The sequence below is a fragment of the Bos indicus genome, chromosome 14 (genome assembly GCF_029378745.1).
Source record: "Bos indicus isolate NIAB-ARS_2022 breed Sahiwal x Tharparkar chromosome 14, NIAB-ARS_B.indTharparkar_mat_pri_1.0, whole genome shotgun sequence".
Classification (NCBI taxonomy): domain Eukaryota; kingdom Metazoa; phylum Chordata; class Mammalia; order Artiodactyla; family Bovidae; genus Bos; species Bos indicus.
In genome coordinates, this window is record NC_091773.1 from 40,798,119 (window position 1) to 40,814,578 (window position 16,460).

A 16,460-nucleotide genomic window follows, 5' to 3' on the forward strand; every position below is an offset into this window, starting at 1 on the left:
TAAGACTTTTTAGAAAACTTAATTATCAAATTATTATAATTTTAGCTGAGGTTAGAGCTCTTTTGTACACTATATCATAAATGCTTTCATGAGAATGCCAAAAAAAAATAGGACATGTGTGAATATTTGCTTACATGCTGATTCAATATCTGATTGTTCTATGAAATCAAAAGAGTTAAAACAGGTTTTTGCTAAGAGAAAATAATGTATATGATAAAATTAAATTAAATTATTCCACACAAAGGATGAATCCTGGAAAATCTCGTGTTTTCATTTTCTCCAGGACATTGAATAATGATACTTTCAGTCTTCATATTTATGAATGTGGTGTATAGTATTCACACTGGCAGCTTCTGGAGTTTGAATCATTTTCTCTGTAGCTCTGCCCTGATAATGCTGTTGACAGCAATGCATTGTAAAAAAGAATTAGTATTCTACTTCTTAAAGCTATGTTGAATATCTTTTCAGTATATTTTCTAATAAAAATACAATGTAAAGGTTTTTATATAGTAAATCATCTGCATGTAATTTAAACAGAGGAGAGCAGAAATGAGACAATTTAGGTAGGCTTAGATATAAATTTCAACAAATACAGTTTTACATGTACATAATGGTTGCATATATGTGGTTTTCATGTGGTATTGAACAAATTCTTTCTTCCCCTCACATAACAAAATGTAGTGCGTATGTGGCAGGTAAGTGAGGTCACCAATCAATGCTTATCAAGGTTCACGTCACAGTACTGGGAGTACGCTGAGATCCAGGCAAAGCCATGGATTGAATCTCATGTCATTATGCATTTTAAAAAATGCATTTTACTTCTGTACTATAAATTAACAGCACTTGAATCTATGCATAAATTGTCTGGATATTGAAATCAAAAATGACCTTTGACCTCAATTATCTAGATAATTCAAGCAAGTGAAAATTACATATAGGAATGAAGCTACTAGATAGTATTGTGAATAGTCAAAAACATCTGACTATTTACAAGGAATATTTTGCATGCTTTAAGTTCTGCATTTTTGGAAAATATAAGTAGGTACAAAAACCCCATGGTCCATATACCAATATAGTTATAATTATTCAAATATTTTTTGTTATTAAAATAGGGTTGGTGTGCTACCAACACAATTATTATCATCAAATAGTCTAAATCACTTCAGGCATATTCTGGAAAACTGAGATTTCTGGGACATTTCTAAAGTTTAAAATTCTTATTTTGATCGTATCTCCAGGAAAATGTTATCAATATTAAAGACTTCTTAGGAGATGATTTGTATTGACTGACATTCCTTTAGCTTTTCACTGTTTTCCAGAGTATGATCTGTGGGTATATTCTCCAGGTCCAGTTGTTCTGGGAGAATATTTCATTTTTCATTTTTATTTTTTATGATGGCTAATATAAGAACTAATTGTTAATAAAATATATATATTTTAAGGAACATAATTGAAAGCTATTCATAAAAATGTTTAAGTTTCTTAATCACTGTTTCTCAGACTTGAATCTGAATAATTTTTTCAGGAATTGAATATTTTTTCACCCTAAAAGAAAGAACTTGCACTCTTTGATTTGAGGAAAGGCATGCTAAGTAAGATTTTCTTCTTTTTAAAATATTCCTTAAAAATATGTATGGTTTAAGGTATAAATAAGCCTGAAAGAGATGGATTTAAAGTAGTCACTCTGTTGTTAATCAGTAAATTTTCCAAATATCCAAGTTTCTGTTTTATGGTGTGTTTTGAAAGAAATGTTGTGATTAAGAAAAATAAGTTATTGGCATTTGGGAGCTAAAATAGCAAATATCCCCCCCTTTTTTAAAGATAGTTTTTTTTTTTTCTAATAATATAGATTCAGTACTAAATTACTGAGAAGTTTTAAAGTGTGTAAATTCTTAATTACTTTAAGCTACCTTATGTGTATGTATGTTTGTGTGTGTGCATTTATGTGAACAGTTGAGATACTTTTATTTGTAATTATATGATCTTTTCTTAACATATGGTCACATACTTATCTTGTTATCAAAAATTCTTCATAAAAGTCATCTTATAGTTTTTTTGTACCTTATAAGTAATCTGGCCATGAGCTATTCAACCGATTTTTTTATTCCTATTCTTTTATATGCTTTCATTTTTTTATATTATAAAGATTCAAATGAATACTTCTATAGATAGCTCTTTATTTTATTTTATTGGTTTTCTACTTATTTATTAAAAAATAATATAATGCTATGTAATCATAACATGAAGACTTGGTCAGATATATATGAATATACAGTGATGACTGCTTTGAGTACATTTTTTGTAAAACAACTCTGCTGATTTGTAAAGAAATTTTAGATTTTTTTCCCCAAGATTCAAAGAAATGTTCTCCAGATATGGAGAATTTCTGAAAAGAACAGATTTTAGTTCATCTTAATGTAAAACCTTTAACTGTCTTTAGCCATTTCTGTATAGTCTCAATACTATCTAGGAGAACTTATTTTAACATCTTTGTCTTCCCCCTCTGCCTGTTCTTATTTTATGGTACTCAAGATGGTTTAAATGTATTTATGGCATTAGGCTACTACTTTCTCAGTTAAAGAATGCCTCTTTTAGTAATGTGAACATGAGGAGCACTCTTCATAAGGTAATTTTGAATCAATAGAATTGGGTAAGTACCAGTAACTCACACCATACACTTTCAAAACCTCAAGCAAGTGAAACCCACTCCACACTCTATCACATCTATGTCTATCGAACTAATAGAAGATCCAAATGAAAATATTTCCACCATTAATATGGATGAGGTATGAGCTTAGAATTTAAACTAAAATGTTTGCTTTAAATAGAAACTGTTTTTCTAGAATGATTTAGTTGCTAAAGAAGTGAAGCAGAGTCACAGTTTGGAAATATTTAGTTTTGTTCAGTATGTTTTAGAAAGGAACTTTTTATATAATTTCAGGTAAAGGGTAACAGTTTTTATAGGTGTGAATATGTAGACATAGGTAAAATAGATACTCTTGAAAGACCACCTTTTTTATTGGGCAATGGCAGCCCACTCCAGTACTCTTGCCTTGGAAATCCCATGGACAGCGGAGCCTGGTGGGCTGCAGTTCATGGGGTCGGGAAGAGTTGGACACGACTGAGCAACTTCGCTTTCACTTTTTACTTTCATGTGTTGGAGAAGGAAATGGCAACCCACTCCAGTGTTCTTGCCTGGAGAATCCCAGGGATGGGAGCCTGGTGGACCGCCGTCTATGGGGTCGCACAGAGTCGGACACAACTGACGTGACTCAGCAGCAGCAGCAGCATCCATTATCCAGAATATAATTTTCAAATAAGATTCATTATCGGTCAATTATTCTATTGGAAGTTTACATAGAAGAACAAATCAATGATAAGGATTCCTAGGTATCAATTTATGTATTGCACATTATTACTTTAAGAGCTACTGGGCTGCTAAAAATAAGTGACCCAGAATAAAATTGTTTCAAAAATGGTGTGACACTAAAAATAGTATTTTTACTACATCATAAAGAGAGCTACATTCCCATGAAGAGCATTCTGGAAAAAAGTGTTTTGTTTTTTGGTTTCTTTTGTGTGTGTATGAGACATCTTGGAAAATTAAGCTGTAATGTGTCTGTTCAGCTATATTGATCTCTTTATTAAGCTCAGCTGCTTCTCCAACTTGCCTCCGGTCTCTTCATGACTTTTATATCAAGCACAGCATTTAAATATGCACTTCTGTGTTGAAATTTTAATATGCAATGATACTGTAGTTGATTCAGCCATAGGGAATGCATAAAACAACATGGAAATTATGTGATTACAGAGGCAGAACCCTTAGGAGAGAGAATTGTTTTAGAAAGGTTAGCCATGTTCTCTCATTTTTAGCTTCAGATTCATAATATGCGAAGTCCTCCTATTGTTTTCAATGAAAAAAAAAAGGAGAGCTTTGTTTTTATGTTTAATATTAATGATTTATTTTCTTTCATTTACAACTATTTCAGTGCTGTGATGGTGGTTTTGTTCCTCTTGGTTTCTGGGAGGACTTGGTGTAACAAGAGGGGTTTATTTCATCATATTTTATTTCCTTTGTTTTGTGGATGTCCACAATTTTGGTCATTTATCTTCAAGAAAAATGAATGAATATTTTAATGATCTGAGTACTGTCAGAAGAGAAAACATTTGGAAATAGGCACAGATGGATACCATTTAGTTTATGAAGACTATGACTTTAGTTCTAGTTCATGATATCCAGGAGGAGCATATGTTTATAAATAGCAGTGATTTATTTGCCACATTTCGATACAGGTGTACCTCTTTTTATTATGCTTCATTTTATTGCTTCACAGATACTGTTTGTTGTTGGTGGTGGTGGTGGTGGTGTTTTTTTTAACAAATTGAAGTTTTGTGTCAATCTTGTGTTGAACAAGTCCATGGGTACCATTTTTCCAGGAGCATTTGGTCACTTTGTGTCTCTGTGTTACATTTTGCAAGGGCAGTTCAATATCCACAGATCAACCAATGTGATACACCACATTAACCAACTGAAGAAAGGAAAGGTAAAAACTATATGTCCAAATTGATTTACTTCATATAACTCAGTCTAACTTAATGTTTTGACTTAGCGGTTGCAGTTGGAGATAACATAACATAAATTCCTACTATACTGACTCTAACTGGATGTTTGGAAAGATAACAAACTGCATGGAGAGTGACCAAGAATTTACTGGTTGCTTTGGTACAACTTACTTAAGAATTTGAATTTTTGTGCTCTTTGACTCTTGATTACCAAACAAAGAATGGGTCTCAGAGGCTTTATGGGCCCAGGAAATACTTTGCAAAACAGAATAATGACAGTGGGAGGTAAGCATGGTTTATATAGGCCATATCTTATAATCTGCGCACCTCAGAAAAATAGATATTTTTAATCTAACAGCATGGATGCTGAAACCGATGTCTAAAGGCATTGAAACAACTCAAAGTCAAATAACGGGCAAATGACTAAACTGGTCTAAGTCCTAAGATCTTAGATGAAACCTTCCAACCTTTGCTTCCTTTTTCTCTCCTCATAAGCCCATCTAGATACCAGTTATGTAACAAAAGATAAAAGCAAAGTCAGATGATGCCATGTCAAACATTTCATTTTACTGTACTTATGATATTTTCTTTGTTTTGAGGTTCTTATGCCTATCTGGTCCCATCACTTCATGGGAAATAGATGGGGAAACAGTGGAAACAGTGTCAGACTTTATATTTTTGGGCTCCAAAATCACTGCAGATGGTGACTGCAGTCATGAAATTAAAAGACGCTTACTCCTTGGAAGGAAAGTTATAACCAACCTAGATAGCATAGTGAAAAGCAGAGACATTACTTTGCCAACAAAGGCCCATCTGGTCAAGGCTATGGTTTTTGCAGTGGTCATGTATGGATGTGAGAGTTGGACTATGAAGAAAGCTGAGCGCCAAAGAATTGATGCTTTTGAACTGTGGTGTTGGAGAAGACTCTTGAGAGTCCCTTGGACTGCAAGGAGATCCAACCAGTCCATTCTGAAGGAGATCAGCCCTGGGATTTCTTTGGAAGCACTGATGCTAAAGCTGAAACTCCAATACTTTGGCCACCTCATGTGAAGAGTTGACTCATTGGAAAAGACTCTGATGCTGGGAGGGATTGGGGGCAGGAGAAGAAGGGGACGACAGAGGATGAGATGGCTGGATGGCATCACTGACTCGATGGACGTGAGTCTGAGTGAACTCCAGGAGTTGGTGATGGACAGGGAGGCCTGGCATGCTGCGATTCATGGGGTCGCAAAGAGTCAGACACGGCTGAGCGACTGAACTGAACTGAACTGATGCCTATCTATTTATTTATCTTCCAGGTCTCTTTGATTTCAAAATAAAGCTTATACTCTTTAACTCCCTGGAAAGGAGTCCTAGCTTTATCCAAGCCAGAAAGCATATTATTATCTCTTGTATTTAAAACCAAGGAAAGGTGTATTATTATAAAGTGGTTTATTATTATAAAGTAGTTTGTAAATATGAGTAAGAACCCTAAACAATTCTTAAATATAAAGTATGTGCTGTGTGGTTAGTCATTTAGTCATGTCCAACTCTTTGCAACCCCAGGGACTGTAGCTTGCCAGGCTCCTTTGTCCATGGGGATTCTCCAGGCAAGAATATTGGAGTGGGTTGCCATGTCCTCCTCCAGGGGCTTTTCCCAATCCAGAGATCGGACCCAGCTCTCCTGTATTGCAGGCAGATTCTTTACCATCTGAGCCACCAGGGAAGCCAAAGAATACTAGAGTATTTAGCCTATCCCTTCTCCAGGGAATCTTCCTGACACAGGAATTGAACTGGGATTCAAACTGGGGTCTCCTGCAATTCAGGCAGATTGCTTCCCAGCTGTGTTACCAGGGAAGCCCTGTATGTATGTAAATTATGTATATCCCTGAATTTATTTACTTTTACAGTTTTTGTACATTTATAAATTGTAGTGTTAATACTACATGTTATATTATTACTAACATATTCTCCAATTCATTCATTCGAAAACTATTTCAGTATCTGTAATAAGTCAAGCAGAGATCTGGGTGCTGGGAACACAGCAGTGACCCCCTCTTGGGGTTCTGGTAAGCACCCCTTCCCTTGTAGCTTCAGGTTCAGGAGGGATATACAGGACTTCCTTTCTCTTGCGGACACTCATTTACTGTATTCACTTTTTTTATCCCAGCCACATCTTCGTAATAGTCTTTTAACTTTTATACTAAACTTTCTCTGTATTATCCACTTAGAATACGTCATCTGTTTTCTGCCAAGACTCTGGCTAGTGAAAATGCCTAGCACACTAACTGATTATGTAACAGATGGAATTGTCTGCCATCCTAGTTGAAGAGCAAGGAGGGGCAAAGAAGAGGTCAGGAAAATTATGTAACAAGAGGTGGGCAAAGCTTTTCTGTTTCTTCTTTTACATTCATGATTGGAAGGGATCTGACACATTCTCTGATACTAGCAAGAGGATAAAGCCTTGGGCTAACATGTTATTGGCTAATGCTTCATCTGTAGTTCCCCTTTAATTAATAAAAAAAGAGCTTTCTCTTTTGCATGGGTAAAACTGAATACAATATTAAGAATGTCTAATATAATAGTAAGAATTGTGAAAATTTATAAATATTCCTTAGTATCTTTATCAAAGATTCCATTGAAAGTCTTAACATAGGAGTAGAAGTTATTTAAAACTATTTTCAGGTGGACTTGTCACTTCTGTTTTTAATTAATTAATTCAACAGTTTTGACCAGGAACCCAGGTAGGCAAGGAGGATTGGAAGTAAGGACTCTGACATCAAAGTCTTCATAATCCATTAGCATAAAAACAAAGAAAAGTAGCTAGCACAGTGCAGTGCAGTGATTATTGTATAATGGTTAACACATAGAATGTTGTGGAAGTTGAAGGAAGACCTAAGAGGTACTTGAAAACATCAAGAAATGAAAAATTAGTTTCAGTAAATTGAGTTGATGGCGACTAATCAGTTAGGAGAAGGAGACATATTACATTGAAATACCTTTTATGAACATATTTCATTTACTGAAAATAAATGTTTCACCCGAGAGGCCATTAATATAGGATCGTTTGAAAGAACTATAGTACATACACTCGATGGTAAAGCTGTAAAGGGAACAAGGAACATTTGTGTAGACAACTATGAGTTGAATTCTGGGATATGTAATTTGGTGAAACAAAATAAATAAGTAAGGCCGAACTGTGTAGATCATGCAAACTTTCATTTGAGAAGGAAGAAGGTAAAAATAGTTAAATAAATAATCAGTGGAACAATAAACTGAACATTCTTAAAAATAATTCTCTGAGGATGTTTAACCACACAGAGAGAAATGATTCTAAATGACTTACATGGTGGAACAAAAAGGAACTCCAAAGAAACCTTAACCTGCTTATAGTAATTGTATTTTAAAGTATAACATAGTTACTATAAGTCTGAAACTGTTATGCCATGATAGAGCAAGTGATTATTTATGTTAATGTCACCAGGAATCAAGAATTTTAACAACAACAAAAAAAACCCCCAAAATCAAGACTTTATGTAAAACTTGGTATTTATAAATTTGAATTGACAACCAGTATGATTATTTTACATATCTTCTCTGGATATCTTTTACTTCAAATCAATGGTGGTCATGTTGGTTTAGTCACTAAGTTGTGTCTGAACCTTATGATCCTTTGGACTGTAGCCCCCAGGCTTCTCTGTCCATGGAATTTTCCAGGCAAGAATATTGGAGTGGGTTGCCATTTCCTCCTCCAGGGCATCTTCCTGACCAGTGATCAGGAATCACCTGCATTGCAGGTGGATTCTTTACCACTGAGCCAACAAGGATTCTTATATAAAGACTTAAAAGCAACTGCCAACCTAGTAACATAAGCATCCCAGGTTCCAGACTGTGGTGTTCAAACATTTTCCCCCAAAGATATAAGAATATTTATGGAAATGGCTGGTTCCTGGTATAAGACAATGAACATTCAGGATGATACTAGATCATCTTGTTACATTGAAAGTGAGAAAACTATCAAAAATTCCTAATTCTACCAAAAAGATGGAAGCCCCAGTGTTCTAAAAAGGCCATGTATCTGTATGGGTTCTCATTTATTGTCTGTCCTCCTGTGTACTGAGAGTTGTAACTGTTGGATGTGGGATATGAAATAACAGTGGGAAAGATTGGCTATTTAATTTGCAAGTCTCAGTGAAAGATTAAAATATGAACTTATGTTCAAAATAAAAAGAAAAACATTGCTACAGGTACTAAAAAATGGAACATATTTTTTCTTCTAAAGAAAAAAAAGGTTGGAGTTAATTTGAAGTGTCTAACTCTGCTCAAAAGATAGAACAATTTGAGCACAAAAATAGAAATAATTGCAGCTTGTTGAAAAACAGAAAAATATTAAATCTTTATCATAAGTTGACATTAAAGTAACCCTGATTGGTTACTCTTAGAACTACTAGGAGACTAATTTGTTATTCTGAAAACTAGCGACTTAGCAGCAGCAGCAGCAGTGAATAAAAGGATAGAGGGAAACATTTATTCTGTCTCCTATAAAATAACACCTGAAAGTAGTCAAATTACTGACACTGGGAAATGTTTAATAAAAGAATGTCAGCTGATAAATAAAGGAAAACCATAGAAGGTCATCACTTTAAAATCCCTAATAAAATAATGCATTTAGGTTATAGTGGCTGATAGAATTCTTGGTAGGAAAGCTGATGGGAAACTAAATCTAAACATATTAATCAATGTTAACATTGTATATATGTTTATGTTTATGTATATATATATATGTGTGTGTGTGTGTCTCTCTCTATCTATATATATAACTTCCCTGGTGACTCAGATGGTAAAGCGTCTGCCTACAATGCGGGAGACCTGGGTTCAATCCCTGGGTTGGGAAGAGGAGCCTGGTAGGCTACAGTCCATGGGGTCACAAAGAGTCGGACACAACTGAGCGACTTCACTTCACTTCATGTGTGTATATATATATACACACATATAAAACAAAACCTTTTGAATATGATTCAATAGGAAGTACTCAATACTATCTATGAAATAATCTGTAATCAATTAAATTAAAAAGTAATAGTTTCTAGATCTAACAGTCATTAAAAGAAATTACAGAGGTAGTGAAAAAAAAGTGTTTACACTTGCAATTAGCAAAATCTAAAATCAGTTCAGTTCAGGTCAGTCGCTCAGTCGTGTCCTACTCTTTGCGACCCCATGAATCGCAGCATGCTAGGATTTACTGTCTATCACCAACTCCCGGAGTTGACTCAAACTCATGTCCATCGAGTTGGTGATGCCATCCAGCCATCTCATCCTCTGTCGTCCCCTTCTCCTCCTGCCCCCAATCCCTCCCAGCATCAGAGTCTTTTCCAGTGAGTCAACTCTTCACATCAGGGGGCCAAAGTATTGGAGTTTCAGCTTCAGCATCAGTCCTTCCAATGAACACCCAGGACTGATCTCCTTTAGGATGGACTGGTTGGATCTCCTTGCAGTCCAAAGGACTCTCAAGAGTCTTCTCCAACACCATAGTTCAAAAGCATCAATTTTTCAGCACTCAGCCTTCTTCATAGTCCAACTCTCACATCAATACATGACCACAAGAAAAACCATAGCCTTGACTAGACGGACCTTTGTTGGCAAAGTAATGTCACTGCTTTTGAATATGCTATCTAGGTTGGTCATAACTTTCCTTTCAAGGAGTAAGCGTCTTTTAATTTCATGGGGGCAATCACCATATGCAGTGATTCTGGAGCCCCAAAAAATAAAGTCTGGCACTGTTTCTACTGTTTCCCCATCTATTTCCCATGAAGTGATGGGACCAGATGCCATGATCTTCATTTTCTGAATGTTGAACTTTAAGCCAACTTTTTCACTCTCTTCTTTCACTTTCATCCAGAGGCTTTTTAGTTCCTCTTCACTTTCTGCCAGAAGGGTGGTGTCGTCTGCATATCTGAGGTTATTGATATTTCTCCCAGCTATCTTGATTCCAGCTTGTGCTTCTTCCAGCCCAGCATTTCTCATGATGTACTCTGCATATAAGTTAAATAAGAATAACTTTATGTAAAATCAAGACTTCATAGGAAATCTTGTAGGACAATTGAACAGTTTCCTATTACTCCATACCAAGTAGAAGTAGAACTTGACAATTATTAATGACTTTTGAACTTTGGAAGTAAATTACTCACATAGAAGGAAAGAAATTAAGGAAGCAAGACTTAGTATGCTTCTTAACACTCCACATTTACTAGTAGCTTTTATATGTTTGTAATTATGTTAAAAAGCTTTCTTCTCATATAGATTATAAGCCCCACAAGGATAGAACCATGTCATCTTGTTAAGAGATCTATTTAAAATACCAGTTAGAGTCCTTATGACATGGTGGTGCTTTATTAAATTTTGCTGACCAACAAAACCAAAACAAAACAAACAGACAAAACAGGGCCTGGAGTAATGAACATGTAGACAGAAGCCCTATGTGTCTAACAGCCTCGGAAATTGATCTCCTAGACAAGTGGGAGTTGTTTGTTACCATCAAAAATTTCTTTTTCATATCTGTTGTATATAGTCACTTATAGCCTTGGGAAGATGGTCATTTAGCTTAGGCCACACTCAAATATAAAGCTTTGAGAGCAAAGCCTGATGAACACTTTTATATTGTAATATTGATAGAACAGAAGACCTATATCCACGTATATATTTATACTTTATTTTCAGTTACCTTTTCTCCACACTGCTGATCAGGGATTCTCTCTATACATACTTAGCTTGTCAGTATACCAGAACTTGCCACATTTTAAAAAACATTGTTAATGTATTATTCCTTTGCCTAGCTTTTCCCAGTTTGGTGTATTATTAAAGTTCAAAAATTCATTCATTCACATACCACCTGTGCAATGCTGCTTCTCTTACCAAACCACATCAGTATGAACTATCTCTCTATTCTCTGTAAAATTTGTTCATATCTCAACAATAGCCTGTTCTCATGTGTATCATTGTAATTTATTTACATATTATCTATAAAGACAACTGTATGCATTAGTCTTATATACATTTTTATTCACAGGGCAATATAAGGAACTGAACAGATAATTAACAATTAATGAAAATACAGAATTTACTCAATCTAACTACTTAGGAGCAGTGTTATAACTGGCCTTGATTTCACCAGGGTATTTGATAATGTCTAAAACTGTCGGGAGAAGGATTTGGAAATGTACGCTAGATCTTTTTTAAACTAAAAAAAATAACATTTTTACAACAGGTGGGGTTATGTGGATAATGAAGAACTGCTATACCTAAGCAAATTTGGGAAACTCAGCAGTGGCCACAGGACTGGAAAAGGTCAGTTTTCATTCCAATCCCAAAGAAAGGCAATGCCAAAGAATATTCAAACTACCACACAATTGCACTCATCTCACACACTAACAAAGTAATGCTCAAAATTCTCCAAGCCAGGCTTCAACAGTATGTGAACCGTGAACTTCCAGATGTTCAAGCTGGATTTAGAAAAGGCAGAGGAACCAGAGATCAAAGTGCCAACATCTACTGGATCATCAAAAAAATAAGAGAATACCAGAAAAATATCTACTTCTGCTTTATTGATTATGCCAAAGCCTTTGACTGTGTAGATCACAACAAACTGTGGAAAATTCTTCAAGAGATGGGAACACCAGACCACCTTACCTGGCTCCTGAGAAATCTGTATGTAGGTCAAGAAGCAACAGTTAGAACTGGATATGGAATAACAGACTGGTTCCAAATCGGGAAAGGAGTATGTCAAGGCTGTATATTGTCACCCTGATTATTTAACTTATACAGTACATCACGCAAAATGCCAGGCTAGATGAAGCACAAGCTGAAATCAGGATTTCTGGGAGAAATATCAATAACCTCAGATACGCAGGTGACACCACCTTTATGGCAGAAAGCGAAGAACTAAAGAGCCTCTTGATGAAAGTGAAAGAGGAGAGTGAAAAAGTTGGATTAAAGCTCAACATTCAGAAAACTAAGATCATAGCATCTGGTCCCATCACTTCATGGCAAACAAAAAGAAAAAAAAGGGGGGAAACAATGGAAACAGTGAGAGACTTTATTTTGGGGGTGGGTCCAAAATCACTGCAGATGGTGACTGCAGCCATGATATTAAAAGACACTTGCTCCTTGAAAGAAAAGTTATGACCAACTTAGACAGCATATTAAAAAGCAGAGACATTACTTTGCCAACAAAGGTTCATTTAGTCAAAGCTATGGATTTTCCAGTAGTCATGTATGGACATGAGAGTTGGACTCTAAAGAAGACTGAGTGCCAGAGAATTGATGCTTTTGAACTGTGTCATGGGAGAAAACTCTTGAGAATCCCTTGGACTGCAAGATCAAACCAGTCCATCCTAAAAGAAATCAGTCCTGTATATTCTTTGGAAGGACTGATGCTGAAGCTGAAACTCAAATACTTTGGCCACCTGATGCGAAGAGCTGTCTCATCGGAAAAGACTGTGATGCTGGGAAAGATTGAAGGCAGGAGGAGAAGGGGATGACAGAGGATGTGATGGTTGGATGGCATCACCAAGTCAATGGACATGAGTTTGAGTAAGCTCCAGGCATTGGTAATGGGCAGGGAGGCCTGGCATGCTGCAGTACATGGCGTGGCAAAGAGTCGGACATGACTGAGTGACTGAGTTGAACTGATATCTAAGCAAAACTTTCTCTCATCTGGGGGTCTCGGTATGGTTAAGAAAAAACTTTCAGAACTTTTGAAAATCTTTTCATTCTCACTCTGATGGGCATTATGTGATTTAGAGAGGATAACAAATTGTGTTTGCTAGAACATTGCATCACTCTGGATGCAGTTAAGACAGAGAGAAGCCACACAGCAATTTGAACAAGGAAAATTTATTATAGAAATTATTAAACTATAACAAGGGGTTCGAGTAAAGAGAGATTGGCCAATGGGAATTAACAGGAGCTCTAAATAATGTAGCAATACCAGATATAATGTGTAATATAGTAGGAGAATATATTTGTATTAGTTCGCTAGGGCTACCGTAAACAGCATAGCACAGACTGGTTGGCTTCAACAACAAAAACTAATTTTCTCACAGTTATGGAGGCTGGAAGTCCAAGATTAAGGTGTCAGCAAGGTTTGGCTTCTCCTGAGACCTCTCTTTGGCTTGTAGAAGATTGTCTTTTCTGTGCATCCTCACAAGGTCTTCTGTGTGTGTGTGTGTGTGTGTGTGTGTGTGTGTGTGCATCCCTGCTGTCTCTGCATGTCCAGTTTCTTCTTTCTATAAGAACATCATTTGGGTTGTACTGGGGCTATCTTAAGGGCCTCATTTTAACTTATTTCCAAATCACATTCTGCTGTATTGTGCATTAGCAATTCAACACCTGAATTTGGGAGAGACAAAATTCAGCTCATAATAATATGATCATGTTTATGCTGTGCTTTGTTATGTTGTTGTTGTTTAGTCACCAAGTCATGTCTGACTCTTTTGAGAACCCATGGACTGCAGCCGTCCAGGCTTTTCTGTCCATGGGATTTCCCAGGCAAGAATACTGGAGTGAGTTGCCACCTTGTTCTCCAGGAGATCTTCCTGACCCAAGGATTGAAGTCAGGTCTCCTGCATTGCAACCAGATTCTGTACCTCTGACCTACCACGCTTTGCTATCTTATACTAATATATACTAGCCACTTCATCAAAGGTAGAGACAGAACAATGCTCAAGAAAATCCAGTATCTCCCCAAGGCTGAAATACTGACATGGTGGAGAAGGCCTGACTGCGGCTCCTTGGAAGGCAGAGAATTTGCTGTGATGCCCTGCTGGTAGAATTTGCCAGAGGGTGTCTTTTGGAATTGCCAAAAATCAGCCTTCTAGGCTGCAGAAGAAAGCTGTGTATAGGGAGGTGTTTTTCCAGAGGGAACACGTGATAGATTTGGTGGCGGATCCCACTAGTTTCTGGATATTTCTGGCCACCAAGCCCTACAGGAGAGTAGTGCTGGAGAAACTGGGACTGCAGGGGCCAGCCAACTGGGCACAGGAAGGAGAACTTTTCCTTCCTAGACCCTCGAGTAACAAAGCTTTAGTGCCAGCTGGCAAAGGAAAAATATTTAAAAGCCCACATCCATTTTCACTGATCAGTTGAAAAGTACAAATGCACCACTGAAAGACTCCATAACTGGCACAGACATGTTTCAAATGAGTTCAAAATGAACAGTGAGGGTGGTGATAAGTGAACTGGTGTATTAAATTGAGAAACAAGACAAAGGAGAAAGGAAGAAGGAATCTACAAAGGAGATAATTTTAAAATTTTATTTATTCCTTTACCCCTTGAAATAAAATGGTTCATTTCTTATATTCATAACCAATTTTGGATAAAAATCTTTTTACCAGAAATTCATCTATCTGTTTTATCTATCTATGTATCTATCTCTATCTCTACCCATTCATTTGTTCATTTTTCATCTGTCATCTACAATGAATAATCACTGTATACACACACAGAGTATATACAATATTCACTGTATAAACAGTGAAGGCATAATGAAGTGGACTAATGTTGAGTATTAGTTTGTAAGAAGTGCAGTTTTTTATTTGTTGACTGACAAAGGAAAAGTTATATGAAAAATAGGAGAAATTGATGGAGATTTTTTTCTGTTACTCAAATAATTTTATGATGAAAGCATTTGATTTTTTTCAAATTTCTTTTTATTAAAGTAGTCTTTCACTTTAGACTGATTTATAAACTTCAGACTAATTTATAAACTTCAGAGACCCTTAACAACATACTTCTTAAATTGTAATCTATGTATCTCTTGAGTTCAGAGTATATATCTTAAAAGTCTGAATTTTTTTCTATTTTTCTTTCATTTATGGTATAATGCATATTTAAAAATATAAACACAACCTGAATCAATTAGATGCTAGTCTAATAGCAGAGTGCTTTCATACTGAACACTCAAGTGTTAAAGCACTGAAATTAATCTCTCTGGCAACAATTAGTTATACTCCAATAGCCAAAGGCTAAGTGGGGAAAAAAAAAAAAACTATAGAAAAGGTAGTGTATAAATAATGATGAGTGAAAAAAAGAAAAAATATCATGAAGTACAAATGAACAAAGTTTTAAAAAAGTAGTTTCAATATAGAATAGGAATATGTGATGGCTAATTTTACATGTCAACTTGAATAGGCCAGTGAGTGTCTAGGCATTTGGTCAAACATTTTTCTGGATGAGATTAACATTTGAATAGGTAGACTGACAGAAGCAGATTGTCCTCCCCAGTGTGACAGGGGGCCTCATCCAATCCATTGAGGGCCTGAATAGAACAAAAAGTTCAAGAGAAAACTCCTCCTATACAGTAGTTTCAGCTGGGACATTGGGCCTTTTCTTGGTTTTGGACTCACACTGAAACTTTGGCTCTTCTTCCAGTTTTTGAACTTGAAGTTACACAGCTATTCTGCTTATAGATAAATATATACATGGGGCTTTCCAGGTGGCTCAGTGGTAAAGAATCTGCCTGCCAAGCAGATGCAGGTTCAATCCCTGGGTTGGAAAGATCCTCTGAAGAAGGAAATGGCAAACCACTCCAATATCCTTGCCAGGATAATCCTGTGTACAGAGGATCTCGGTGGGCTACAGTGCATGGGGCTGCAAAAAGTTGGACACAACTTAATGACTAAATAACAAAACAACTATATATATATACCTTATGTTTGTCCTGTTTTTCTGAAAAACCCTGACTAATACGGATTTATACCATAATTATACTGTTTATAAATATTTAGCTTCAGCTGAATAACATCATTTACAATATTAGATTTGTTTAAATGTTTATCATATTAATTCTACAGTTTGTATTTAGTAAAATATAAAAACATTTTAGCTTTATAGTTGTGCAAGACCTAAATACATAAGAAATT

General features: G+C 35.9%; 1 long non-coding RNA gene across 1 annotated transcript in view; it reads left to right on the forward strand.

The window, feature by feature from the left end:
• The window catches only part of LOC139186811 (uncharacterized), a 34,295-nt gene that overhangs the window by 12,921 nt on the left and 4,914 nt on the right, over positions 1 to 16,460 (forward strand). Inside the window, exon 5 of the long non-coding RNA XR_011570418.1 lies at positions 6,774 to 6,919. This is a non-coding gene — a long non-coding RNA (uncharacterized lncRNA). The remainder of the gene's footprint in view (positions 1 to 6,773; positions 6,920 to 16,460) is intronic.